This window comes from Leopardus geoffroyi, chromosome D1 (assembly GCF_018350155.1).
Source record: "Leopardus geoffroyi isolate Oge1 chromosome D1, O.geoffroyi_Oge1_pat1.0, whole genome shotgun sequence".
NCBI lineage: Eukaryota > Metazoa > Chordata > Mammalia > Carnivora > Felidae > Leopardus > Leopardus geoffroyi.
In genome coordinates, this window is record NC_059329.1 from 55,025,541 (window position 1) to 55,040,310 (window position 14,770).

At 38.2% G+C, this 14,770-nt stretch overlaps 1 protein-coding gene across 2 annotated transcripts in view; it reads left to right on the top strand.

Annotated features, from left to right (window-relative positions):
• GDPD4 (glycerophosphodiester phosphodiesterase domain containing 4) overlaps positions 1–14,770 on the top strand; it is a 173,262-nt gene that overhangs the window by 152,602 nt on the left and 5,890 nt on the right. The window lies entirely within an intron of this gene.

Here is a 14,770-nt window from a genome sequence, read left to right on the forward strand (position 1 = left end):
ATAAAATTACCAGAAGAAAACTTAAGGAAAAACCTTCTTGACATTGATCTGAGGTATGATTTTTTGGACATGATAGTGAAGTGCAGGAAACAGAAGCAAAAATAAACAAGTGGGATTGTATCAAACTAAAAAGCTTCTGCATGGCAAAGGAAACAATCAACAGAGTGAAGAGGCAACCTACAGAGTGGGAGAAAATATTTGCAATCATATATCTAATAAAGGGTTAGTATCCAAAATATTAAGGAACTCCTACAATCCAATAGCAAATACATACATACATATGTAAAAATATACATACCTGAGTAAAAAATGGGAATGGGACCTGAACAGGCGTTTCTCAAAAAAATACATGCAGATGGCCAACAGGTACACAGAAACAGAAATTCAGTCAAAACCACGAAGAGAAATCCTCACACCTGGTAGAATGACTATTATCAATAAGACAAAAGATAACAAATGTTAGCATGGCAAGAAAAGAGAACTCTTGTACACTGTTGATGGGAATGTAAATTGTCACAGCCATTGTGGAAAGCCATAGAGAGGTACCACAAAAAAAAAATAAAAAATACAACTACTATAGTCCAGCAATCCCACTATTGGGTAGATATCCAAAAGAAATGAAATCAGTACCATGAAGAGATAGCTGTACTTCCATGGTTATTGCAGCATTATTCACAATAGCCAATATATGAAAACAGCCTAAATGTCTGTTGATGCGTGAATAGGTAAAGAAAATGTGATATATGTATGTGTATATATATGTGTGTATGTGTGTATACATGTAATGGAATTCTTTTCTTTCAGCTTTCTTTTGCTTTCCATTTGCATGGAATATCTTTTTCAATCCCTTCACTTTCAGTCTGTGTATCCTTAAAGTGAGTCTCTTGTAGGCAGCATATAGTTGGGTCTTGTTTTTTTATCCATTTAGCCACACTCTGTCTTTTGATTGGAGAACTTTGCCATTTACATTTAAAGTAATTACTGATAGGTGTGGGCTTATTGCCATTTTGTTAATTGTTTTCTGGATGTTTTGTAATTCTTCTGTTCCTTTTTCTCTTGCTCTCTCCCTTTGTGATTTGAAGATTTTCTGTAGTGGCATACTTAGACTCTTTTTATCTTTTGGGTACATTTTATAAGTCTTTGCTTTGTGTTTACCATGAAGCTTACATAAAACATCTTATACCAGTTTATTTTAAGTCGATAACAACTTTAGTTTGAACACATTCTAAAGCTTTACGTTTTTACTCTCCCACCCCCACGTTTTATGTTTTTGGTATCACAATTTACATCTTGTATCTTGTGTATCCATTAATAAATTATTGTAGTTATAGTTATTTTTATTACTTTTGTCTTTAAGCCTTCATACTAGATCTATAAGTAATTAACATATCACCATTACAGTAGATTCTTCTGAATTTAACTATATATTTACCTTTACAATTGATATTTGTGCCTTCATATATTTTCCTGTTATTAATTAACACCCTTTCATATCAGTTTAAAGAAGTCTCTTTAACATTTCCTTTAAGGCCAGTCTAGTGGTGCTACCTCTTTCAGGTGTTGATTGTCTAGTAAACACTTTAACTGTTTCTGAATTCTAAAGGCCAACTTTGCTGGGTAGAATATTCTTGGTGACACTTTTTTTCTTTTAGCACTTTGAATATATTGTTCCACTTTCTTTTGGCCTTGGCTGAAAAATCTGCATATAGTCTTGTGGGGGTTCTCTTATATGTAACAAGTTGTTTTCCTCTTGCGTTTCTCCTTGTCTTTAACTTTTGATAATTATAATGTGTCTTGGTGTGGGTCTCTTTGAATTCATCTTATGGAACTCTATAGGCTTCCTGGATCTGAGTATCTGCTATTGAACCCTTCTATTGAACTTTTCCAGCTCATTTATTGTATTAATCAGGTCTAATTTCTGTTTGGTATTTTCTTATATTCTCTATCCCTTTGTTGAAATTCCTGCTTTGTTCATGCATTGCTTTCCTGCCGTTAGTGAGCATCTTTATTATGAGTATTTTAAACTCTTCATAAGGTAAATTACTTAACTCCTTTTCATTAAGGTCTTTTTCTGAGGTTTTATCTTTTTCTTTCATTTGGAACATATTCCTCTATTTTTCATTTTCCTTGACTCTCTGTGATGGTTTCTATGCCTTAGGTAAACAACTGCCTTTCTGAGTCTTGAAAAAGTGGTCTAGTGTTGGAGATGAACCTTATTATCCAACCCTGCCCTATCTCTTGGTTGTCTCTCAAACCTTTGTAATTGTCTAAGCAGGCCTATTTGTTCTTAGTGGCTCTGGTAGTTGAGGGTGTGCCAAGACCTTTCAGTGTCCCAAAGAGGGAGGGATCTCAGCACCTAGATGCAGGCTAATAAGAAGTCAGAACCTCAGCAGCTTCTAAAGTATGCAAATATACCTCTTTTAAGGGAAAACTGGGAAATGGATATTTCTGTCTTCTCCTCTGCACTGAGTCCTAAGAATATAGCCAGTTATAAACTATTTTTTTTTTTTGTTTGCTACCATTTCATTAAACCTGTGAACATTAACCTCCTAGTTACTAGAGCCAGGCTATCAAGGGATATGTCCTCCAGGTGGCACCCACAAAAGCCAGGTTACCAGATGTGTACACAAACTATTTTCTTGGAGACAACAGCAACCTGGGTCAGGGCAGAGGGAGAGCATGAAGATGGTGCCCATGGGCATTCCTGATCTCTGGAGAGGTTTGCAGTTCACCTCTAGATGTAGGCTAAATTAGAAGCCTGCCTCTCAGGCTTCAGCTTTTAAGATAAGCAAATAGGCCTCCTTCAGAGAAAGACTGGGTGTTTCTGTTTGACAACTCTGTGCTATGCCTTGGGGGATAGCCAGTTAAGAATTGTTTCTCTGTTATAGTCCTGTGAGATCTGTGAATTTAAGTTCCATTGGCTACCAGAGCAGCAGCTATAAAAATCAAGACAGCAGACATGTGGTCAGGTTCTCTTCTGAGAAATACTGGTGACTTGGAGTAAGGCAGAGGGAGAACATAAAGATGGCACCCACCAGCCATTGTAGTCTCTGAAGAGTGCTGCAGTTGGCCCCTAGATGTATGTTAAATGTGAAACCTGGCCCCCCCAGCTGCAGCTATTAAGATAAATAGGTAGGTCTCTTTAGTGAAAAGACTAGGTATGTTTTACTCTTTTGCCTCTGCACTGGGCCCTGGGTGTTAGCCATGGTAAGGCCACATGAGTCCTTTAAGAATGGTCTTTGAGTTAGAGCACCTGGGTGGCTCAGTCAGTTAAGTGTCCAACTTTGGCTCAGGTCATGATCTCACGTCTCATGGGTTTGAGCCCCACATTGGGCTCTGTGCTGACAGCTCAGAGCCTGGAGCCTGCTTCAAATTCTGTGTCTCCCTCTCTCTGCCCCTCCCCCACTCACACTTTCTCCCTCTCTCAAAAATAAACATTAAAAAAAAAAAAGAATGGTCTTTGAGTTTGCGATAGTCTTATGGATTTGGTAGATACAAGCCCCATTGGCTTTCAAAGTTAGATGTTTTGGGGGCTAATCTTTCAGACAGAAGTATTAAAATTCAGGCCACCAAATACAAGGTCCAAACTCTTTTCTCTTCAGAGAGAAGCCAGAAGTTGTGAGTTTCCTTCTGGTTGTGTGTTGCCATGCCAGGGGTGAGGTTTATGGCAAGATTGTGTCTCAGCCTCTCCTTGTTTCAATGTGGGTTTTTTCTTGTTCGCCCAGTGGGTAGGAGTAGTTCAGCTGGTTTCTGGTGTGGAATATTAATCAGCCTTAAAAAAGAGGGAAATCCTTCCATCCGCAACACCATTGATGAAACTGAAGGACATTATGCTAAATGAAATAAGGCAGACATAGACAAATATTCCGTGATCTTACTTATATGTAGGATCTAAAATAGTCAAACTCCTGGAAGCAGAGAATAGAATGGTGGTTGCTAGGGTGAGGAAGAAATGAGGAGATGTTGATCAAAGGGTGTAATGTTTCAGTTATACAAGATGAATAATTTCTGGAAATCTAATGTATAGCAGTATAATTTAGTTGCCAATGTTGTATACTTGAAATTTGCTAAGAGGATAAATCTTACGTGTTCTCACCACAAAAGGAAACAAAAAAATAAAATGGTAATTATATGAGGTTAATTAGTTTGTGGTGATTATTTCACAATATATAGGTATATCAAAACATTAAGCTGTACCCCTTATACAGTTTTTATTTGTCAGTTATACCCCAATAGAGCTGAAAATAAACCCTACAAACTCTGTATGCATTAAACAATAACCCCTCATTTCTCCCCTCCCTCCAAGTCCCTGGCAACCACCATTCTATTTTTTCTATCTGTGATTCTATTTATTCTAAGTACTTGATATGAGTGGAATCATACAGTATTTGTCCTATTATGACGGGCTTAGTTTGCTTAGCATAATGACTTCAAGGTTAATCCATTCAAGGCTCATCCATGTTTTAACATATGTCAGAATTTCCTTCCTTTTTAAGACTGAAATATATTCCATTATATGTGTATACCATGTTTTGTTTATCAATCAATGGACATTTGGGTTGTTCCGCTTTTAGGCTATTGTGAATAATTCTTCCCTAAACAAGGGCACACAAGTATCTAGTAGTGTCCCTGCTTTAATTTTTTTTGAGTATATACCCAGAAGTGAGAATTGTTGGATAACACAATAATTCTATTTTTAATTTTTGAGGAACTGCCATATCATTTTTCACATTGGTTGCACAATTTTACATTCCCACCACCCCTGTACAAGGGTTCTAATTTCCCCAAATTCTTACCAACTTCTTTTATTTTTTGGAATCACCACCCTTGTAGGTGTAAGGTGGTATCTCATTATAGTTTTGATTTGCATTTTCCTAATAAGTAGTTATGATGGATATCTTTTCATGTACATATTGGCAATTTGTATATATCTTCTTTGGGAAAATGTCTGTTTAAGTCCTTAGGCTTTTAAAAAATCTGGTTGTTCATTTCATTGTTGTTCAGCTTTAGGAGTTATTTGCATATTCTAGATATTAATCTCTTATCAGATATATGATTTGAAAATATTTTCTCCTGTTCTGTGGCTTGCCTTTTTTTACTCTTGATTGATCAGTGTCCTTTGATGCATAAAAGTTTTAAATTTTCATGAAGACCAATTTTGTTGTTGTTGTTGTTGTTGTTGCCTGTATCATTGGTGTCATAGCCAAGAAATCATTACCATACCCAATGCCATGAATATTTTCCCCTATTTCCTTCAAAGAGTTTTATAATTGTAGCTCATACCTTTAGATCTTTGATCCATTTTGAGATCATTTTCATATACGGTGTAAGATAAGTATCCAATTTCATTCTTTTGCATGTGATACCCAGTTATCCCAATGCCATTTGTTGAAAATCTGTCCTTTTGCCATTGAATGGTCTTGGCCTCCTTGTATAAAATCAGTTAGCCATATATAAACCCATTTATTTCTGTGTTCTACATCCTATCCATTGGTCTATAGGTTTTATGCTAGTACCACACCGTTTTAATTACTATAGCTTTATAAGAAGTTTTGAAATCAGGAGGTGTGTGAGTCCTCAACTTTATTCCTCTTTTTCAAGATTGTTTTGAATTTCCAGGGTCCCTTGAGATTCATATAAATTTTAAGATATTAAAAAAAAATCCATTAGGATCTTGACAGATTTCATTGAATCTGTACTTTGGATAATGTCATTTTAACAATATTGTCTTCCAGTCAATATTTATATACATGGGATATCTTTCCATTTATTTATGTCTGCTTTAATTTCTTTCAGCGTTTTTTTTAAAAAATTTATTGTCACATTAGCTAACATACAGTATATACAGTGTGCTCTTGGTTTTGGGGGTAGATTCCTATGATTAATCACTTATATACAACACCCAGTGCTCATCTCAACAAGTGCCCTCCTCAATGCCCATCACCCATTTCCCCCCTACCCCACCACCCCCATCAACCCTCAGTTTGTTCTCTGTATTTAAGAGTCTCTTATGGTTTGCCTCCCTCTCTGTTTGAAACTATTTTTGTCACCTTCCGTTCCCCAATGGTCTTCCATTAACTTTCTCAAGTTCCACATATGAGTGAAAACATGTGATATCTTTCTCTGACTTATTTCATTTAGTATAATACCGTCCAGTTCCATTCACGCTGTTCCAAATGGCAGGATTTCATTATTTCTCATTGCCAAGTAGTATTCCATTGTATATATAAACCACATCTTCTTTATCCATTCATCAGTTGATGAACATCTGGGCTCTTTTCATAATTTGGCTGTTGTTGAAAGTGCTGCTATAAACATCGGGGTACATGTGCCCCTATGAATCAGCACTCCTGTATTCTTTGGATAAATTCCTAGTAGTGCTATTGCTGGGTCATAGGGTAGTTGTATTTTTAATTTTTTTTAGGAAATTCCACACTGTGTTCCAGAGCAGCTCCACCCACCAACAGTGAAAGAGGGTTCCCGTTTCTGCACATCCTCATCAACATCTGTTGTTTTCCGAGTTGTTAATTTTAGCCACTCAGACTGGTGTGAGGTGATATCTCAGTGTGGTTTTGATTTGTATTTCCCTGATGATGAGTGATGTTGAGTATCTTTTCATGTGTCTGTTGGCCACCTGGATGTCTTCTTTGGGAAAGTGTCTGTTCATGTCTTCTGCACATTTCTTCACTGGATTATTTGGGTTTTTTTGTTTTTTTTTTTTTTTTAAATTTTTTTTTTTTTCAACGTTTATTTATTTTTGGGACACAGAGAGACAGAGCATGAACGGGGGAGGGGCAGAGAGAGAGGGAGACACAGAATCGGAAACAGGCTCTAGGCTCTGAGCCATCAGCCCAGAGCCCGACGTGGGGCTCGAACTCACGGACCGTGAGATCGTGACCTGGCTGAAGTCGGACGCTTAACCGACTGTGCCACCCAGGCGCCCCGGATTATTTGTTTTTTGGGTATTGAGTTTGGTAAGTTCTTTACAGATTTTGGATACTAAACCTTTATCTGATATGTCATTTGTAAATATCATCTCCCATTCCATCAGTTGCCTTTTAGTTTTGTTGATTGTTTCCTTTGCTGTGCAGAAGCTTTTTATCTTCATGAGGTCCCAATAGTTCATGTTTGCTTTTATTTCCCTTGCCTTTGGAGAAGTGTCAAGTAAGAAATTGCTGTGGCTGACGTCAAAGAAGTTGTTGCCTGTTTTCTCTTCTAGGGTTTTAATGGTTTCCTATCTCACACTTAGGTCTTTCATCCATTCTGAGAGTTTATTTTTTACGTATGGTATAAGAAAGTGGTCCAGTTTCATTCTTCTGCATGTTGCTGTCCAATTGTCCCAGCACCATTTGCTAAAGAGACTGTCTTTTTTCCATTGCATACTCTTTCCTGCTTTGTCAAAGATTAGTTGGCCATACATTTGTGGGTCCAATTCCAGGTTCTCTGTTCTATTCCATTGATCTGAGTGTCTATTTTTGTGCCAGTACCATACTGTCTTGATTCCAGCTTTGTAGTAGAGTCTAAAGTCCAGGATTGTGATGCCTCCTGCTTTGGTTTTCTTTTTCAACATAATTTTGGCTATTCAAGGTCTTTTGTGGTTCCATACAAAATTTAGGATTATTTGTTCTAGCTTTGAGAAGAATGCTGGTGGAATTTTGATAGTGATTGCATTCAGTGTGTAGATTGCTTTGGGTAGTATTGACATTTTAACAATATTTTTTTTCCAATCCATGAGCATCATATGTTTTTCCATTTCTTTGTGTCTTCTTCAGTTTCCTTCATAGGTTTTGTATAGTTTTCAGCATACAGATATTTCACATCTTTGGATAGGTTTATTCCCAGGTATTTTATTGTTCTTGTTGCAATTGTAAATGGGATTGATTTCTTGATTTCTCTTTCTGTTGCTTCATTATTGCTGTATAGAAATGCGACTGATTTCTGTACATTGATTTTGTATCCTGCGACTTTGCTGAATTCATGTATCAGTTCTCGCAGCTTTTTGGTGGAGACTTTAAATGTAGAGTATCATGTCATCTGTGAAAAGTGAAAGTTTGACTTCTTCTCTGCCAGTTTGGATGCCTTTTATTTCATTTTGGTGTCTGCTGAGGTTAGGACTCCCAACACTATGTTAAACAGTGGTGAGAGTGGGCATCCCTGCTGTGTTCCTGATCTCTGGGGGAAAGCTCTCAGTTTTTTCCCATTGAGGATATTAGCTGTGGGCTTTTAATATATGGCTTTTATGATTTTGAGGTATGTTCCTTCTATGCTGACTTTCTTGAGGTTTTTTTAATTAAGAAAGGATGCTGTATTTTGTCAAATGCTTTTTCCATATCTATTGACAGTATCATATGGTTCTTATCCTTTCTTCTATTAATGTGATGTATAACATTGATTTGTGAATATTGAACCATCCCTGTAGCCCAGGAATGAATCCCACTTGATCGTGGTGAATAATTCCTTTGATATATTGTTGAATTCGATTTGCTAGTATCTTGTTGAGAATTTTTGCATCAGTGTTCATCAGGAATATTGGCCTGTAGTTCTCCTTTTTAGTGGGGTCTCTGTCTGGTTTGGGAATCAAGGTAATGCTGGCTTCATAGAATGAATCTGGGAACTCTCCTTCCATTTCTATTTTTTGGAACAGCTTGAGAAGGATAGGTATTAACTCAGCTTTAAATGTCTGGCAAAATTCCCCCAGGAAATCATCTGGCCTAGGACTCTTATTTGTTGCAAGATTTTTGATGACTGATTCAATTTCTTTGCTGGCTGTGGGTCTGTTCAAATTTTCTATTTCTTCCTGTTTGAGTTTTGGTAGTGTGTGGGTATCTAGGAATTTGTCCATTTCCTCCAGGTTGTCCAGTTTGTTGGCATATAATGTTTCATAGTATTCTCTGATAATTATTTGTTTTTCTGTGATGTTGGTTGTGATCTGTCCTTTTTCATTTGTGACTTTATCTATTTGGGTCCTCTTTTCTTTTTGAGAAGTCTGGCTAGGGGTTTATCAATTTTGTTAATTTTTCAAAAAACGCAGCTCTTAGATTCATCGATCTGTTCTACTGTTTTTTTGGATTCTCTATTGTTTATTTCTGCTCTGATCTTTATTATTTATCTTATTCTGCTAGCTTCATGGTTTCTTTGCTGTTCTGCTTCTAGATCCTTTAGGTGTGCTGTTAGATTTTTGTATTTTGGATTTTTCTTGTTTCTGGAGATAGGCCTGGATTGCAATGTATTTTCCTCTTAGGACTGCTTTTGCTGTATCCCAAAAAGTTTGAACTGTCATGTTTTCATTTTCATTTGCTTCCATATATTTTTTAATTTCTTCTTCAATTGCCTGATTAACCCATTCATTCTGTTTTAAAATTTTTTTTTAATGTTTATTTTTGAGAGAGAGAGAGAGAGAGAGAGAGAGAGAGCATGAGTGAGGGAGGGGCAGAGAGAGAGGGAGACACAGAATCTGAAACAGGCTCCAGGCTCTGAGCTGTCAGCACAGAACCTGATGCGGGGCTCAAACCCATGGACAGCAAGATCATGACCTGAGCCAAAGTTGGGCGCTCAACCAAGCCACCCAGGCACCCCAACCCATTCAGTCTTTAGTAGGATGTCCTTTAACCTCCATGCATTTGGAGGCTTTCCGAATTTTTTCTTGTGTTTGATTTCAAGTTTCATAGTGTTGTGATCTGAAAATATACATGGTATTATCTCAATTCTTTTATATTTGTTGAGGGCTGTTTTGTGACCCAGTATGTGATGTATCTTGGAGAATGTTCCATGTGCACTTGAGAAGAATTTATATTCTGCTGCTTTTGGATGAAAAGTTCTGAATATACCTGTCAAGTCCATCTGGTCCAGTGTATCATTCAAGGCCATTGTATCTTTATTGGGTTTTTTTGCCTAGATGATCTGTCCATTGCTATAAGTGGAGTATTAAATTCCCCTATAATTACAGTATTCCTATCAATAAGATTGCTCAATTGATTTATATATTTGGGAACTTTCAAATTTGGAGCATAAACATTTACAATTGTTAGGTCTTGATGGATAGACCTCATAATTATATTATGCCTTTCTTCATCTCTTGTTACAACCTTTAGTTTAAATCTAGTTTGATAGAAGTATGGCTACTTCAGCTTTCTTCTGACTTCCAGTAGCATGATAGATGGTTCTCCATCCCCTCACTTCCAATCTGAAGGTGTCCTCAGGTCTAAAATGGGTCCTTATGGACAGAATATAGATGGATCTTGTTTTTTAAATCTATTCTGATACCCTATGTCTTTTTATTAGAGCATTTAGTTCATTTACATTCAGAGTTATTATTGAAAGATATGGACTTAGTGTGATTGTGTTATCTATAGGTTTCATGCTTATGGTGATGTCTCTGTTCCTTTGTAGTCTTTACAGCATTCCACTCACAGAGTCCCCCTTAGGATCTCTTGCAGGGCTGGTTTAGTGGTCATGAATTCCTTCAGTTTTTGTTTGTCTGGGAAAGCTTTTATCTCTCCTATTCTAAATGACAGACTTGCTGGCTAAAGGATTCTTAGCTGCATATTTTTCCTATTCAGCACATTGAATATTTCCTGCCACTCCCTTCTGGCCTGCCAAGTTTCTTTTTTTTTTTTTTTTAATTTTTTTTTCAACGTTTTTATTTATTTTTGGGACAGAGAGAGACAGAGCATGAACGGGGGAGGGGCAGAGAGAGAGGGAGACACAGAATCGGAAACAGTGGCCTGCCAAGTTTCAATGGATAGGTCTGCTACTACCCTTATGTGTCTACCTTTGTAGGTTAAGGCCCATTTGTCCCCAACTGCTTTCAGAATTCTCACTTTATCTTTGTATTTTGCCAGTTTCACTGTGATATGCCATGGAGAAGATCTATTCTGATTAAATCTGAAGGGAGTTCTCTGTGCCTCCTGTATTTGGATGTCCATTTCCTTCCCCAGATTAGGGACGTTCTCAGCTATAATTTGTTCAAGTAAACCCTCTGTCCCTTTCTCTCTCTTCTTTTCTGGAACTCCTGTGATATGGATATTATTATGTTTCATTGAATCACTTAGTTCTCTAATTCTTTTCTTATCTGTCTTTTTCTTGGCTTCATCATTTTCCATAATTTTATCTTCTATTTCACTTAATCTCCCCACTGCATCCTCCATCCTTGCTGTGACTGCATCTAGTTTATTTTGCACCTCAGTTACAACATTTCTTAATTCTTCATGACTATTTCTTAGTTCCTTGATCTCTGCAGCAATAGATTCTCTGCTATCTTCTATGCTTTTTTTCAAGCCCAGCAATTAATCTTATGACTGTTATTCTAAATGCTTGCTTAGTTATATTGTGTATATCTGTTTTGAGCAATTCTCTACCTGTCATCTCTTCCTGGAATCTCTTTTGAGGAGAATTCTTCCATTTTTCATAGTGGCTAGTTTTCTGTCTCTTATGTGTTTTAATAGCTTGTTATGAGGCCTACACCTGCGAGCATTACTATATCAAAAAGGGATCCTACACTGTCCAAGGCCTGGCCCTTCAGGAGGTGTTTTTGGAGTGTGTTTCATGCTCTTGTTGTTGAGACTCTGGTTGCTTTATCTCCCTAGTAGTGGTGGTTTGGACCTTCTACCAGGTTTGCTTTCATTTTTTTGTTGAAGTATCCCTGGAAAAAGTTCAAGAAAAGGATGAGGATGGTGGAAGAGGCCTTATCATATACAAAGAGAGGAATGACAGGGGCAGGGAAAAGGAAAAGAAAAAAATTGACCAGGCAGAGAAACAGAAACTATACGGCTTGGTCCCAAGAAAGAGAGAGGAAAATAAAGAAGAAAGAGATACAGAAGAGGTGTAAAAAGAATGGATTGAAAACGTCTGCTTAAACAAACCAACAACTGGAATAACCAGACAAGAGAAGGGAAGAAATAAGAGGAAGAAATATATATACACACACATACACACGCATATACACACACACACACACACACACACACACACACACACAATAAGAATTGACCAAGAATCAAATCAGAGAATGCAAAACTACTGTACCAATGTCTACCAGTGCCTTGGTAACTGCTGTCTGCGCTGGTCTGAAGGAGGGGCTGTCTGGTTTCATCAGTGTCCATCTTGCTCTAGTAGATACGCAGTTACCAGGCATGGAGGGGCATGGTTTGGTGTAGGTGGGTACCACCTCCACTGTGGGCCCAATGTCTGTTCCCTGAAACCCCACCTTGTTGGTGATGGGAGAAAAATGTCAACACCCCAGTCTCTCCTCCTCAGACTGGGTGTCCCAAACCACTCTATTCAGGCTATCCTCACAGTGCCTCGAGGGCGTGAGTAGGCTGATTCTGTTCTGCTCCGCAGTCTCCTGTGCCTCCCAGGTGTTCAGCTGGGATTCAAACCCCAATGTCTTAAAGGATCCCACTCCATGTGCCCTAGTTCTGGGGAAGAGCTGCTCTGCCCAGCTACTAAGGGCCTCTGGCTCCTCACAGTGCCAAGAGGATGCCAGCTGGCCACTATGTCTTGCTCCACTGGCTCCCGTGCCTCCCTGGTGCTTGGCTGGGATTCGAACCCCAATGACTTAAAGGATCCCACTCCACGTGCCCTAGTTCTGGTGTACTGTCACTCTGGGGTACTGTCACAAAGGGCCTCTGGGTGGCAGGGGGTGGGGGTGGGATGCAGGGTCTTTTGTCCTTGGAGTGGCTATTTTCCTTCTTCTCACAGCACTCAAGGGAGAGGTTGCTCTCTCCAACTGCACCTGGGAGCTAGATACTGAGCCTGGGGCTGACTCCCCTCCTCCCCAGGCACTCGAACAGGGCGGAGAAAGCCCCATAGTTAGAAATTGGTTCTTTCTCTATTTTTTTCCGATCCCAGTTACCTGATTTTTTTCTTGTCCAAATACAATCCTGCACTTCCACAGCCTCTCTTTCTCTTCCTTTTGTCTCTCCACAGAAGGGGATCCCTCCCCTCTGTTCCTACGCTGCCCATTTTATCTCTGCCAGTTTGCAATCACACACCTATGACCCAACCTGTTGTCCCGTTGTTATAATGTAAACCACATCTTCTTTATCCATTCATCAGTTGATGGACATTTGGGCTCTTTACATAATTGGGCTATTGTTGATAGTGTTGCTATAAACATTGGGGTGCATATGCCCCTTTGAATCAGCATTTTTTTGCATCCTTTGGATAAATTCCTAGTAGTGCAATTGCTGGGTCATAGGGTAGTTCTATTTTTAATTTTTTGAGGAAACTCCATACTGTTCTCCAGAGTGGCTGTACCAGTTTTCATTCCCACCAACAGAGCAAAAGGGTTCCCCTTTCTCCACATCCCTGCCAACATTGGTTGTTTTCTGAGTTGTTAATGTTAGCCATTCTGACAGGTGGTGAGGTGGTATCTAATTGTAGTTTTTATTTGTATTTCCCTGATGATGAGTGATATTAAGCATCTTGTTATGTGTCTGTTTTCTCTCTGGTGTCTTCTCTGGGAAAGTGTCTATTCATGTCTTCTGCCCATTTTCACTTCCCATTTTGTTTTTTTGGGTGTTGAGTTTGGTAAGTTCTTTATAGATTTTGGATACTAACCCTTTATCTAATATGTTATATATCATCTCCCAGTCCATCTGTTGCCTTTTAGTTTTGTTGATTGTTTCCTTTGCTGTGTAGAAGCTTTTTATCTTGATGAGGTACAATAGTTCATTTTTGCTTTTATTTCTCTTGTCTCTAGTGACATGTTTAATACGAAGTTGCTGTGGCATATATGAAAGAGTTTGCTGCCTATTTTCTCAGGCAGGATTTTGATGGTTTCCTGTCTCACATTTAGGTCTTTCATCCATTTTGAACTTAATGTTCTGTATGGTGTGAGAAAGTGGTTTTGAGAAAGTGGTTCCAGCTTTGGTTTTCTTTTTCAATATTACTTTGACTATTCAGGGTCTTTTGTGGTTCCATACAAATTTTAGGATTGTTTGTTCTAGCTCTGTGAAGAATGCTGGTGGTATATTAATAGGGATTACGTTGAATGTGTAGATTGCTTTGGGCAGTATCAACATTTTATAACAATATCTGTTTTTCCAATCCATGAGCATGGAATAGTTTTCCATTTCTTTGTGTATTCTTCAATTTCTTTCATAAACGTTCTGTAGTTCTCAGCATACAGACCTTTTACATCTTTGGTTAGGTTTATTCCTAGTTATGTTATGGTTTTTGCTGTAATTGTAAATGGGATCAATTCCTTGATATCTCTTTCTGCTGCTTGATTATTAGTGTATAGAAATGTAACTGATTTCTGTACATTGATTTTATCCTGTGACTTTGCTGAATTCATGTATCAGCTCCAGCAGCTTTTTGGTGGAGTCTTTTGGGCTTTCCATGTAGAGTATCATGTCATCTGCGAAGAGTGAAAGTTTGACTTCTGTTTGCAATTTGGATGCCTTTTATTTTGTTTTGTTATCTGATTGCTGAGGTTAGGACTTCCAACACTATATTGAACAACAGTGGTGACAGTGGACATCCTGTCATGTTCCTGATCTTAGGGGAAAAGCTCTCAGTTTTTCCCCATTGAGGATGATATTACCTGTGGGACATTCATATATGGCTTTTATGATGTTAAAGTATGTTCCTTCTATCCTGACTTTCTTGAGGGTTTTTATCAAGAAAGGATGCTGTATTTTGTCAAATGCTTTTTCTGCATCTGTTGAAAGGATCATATGGTTCTTATCCTTTCTTCTGTTAATGAGGTGTATCACATCGATTGATTTGTGAATACTGAAGGAATCCTGCATTCCAGGCATCAATC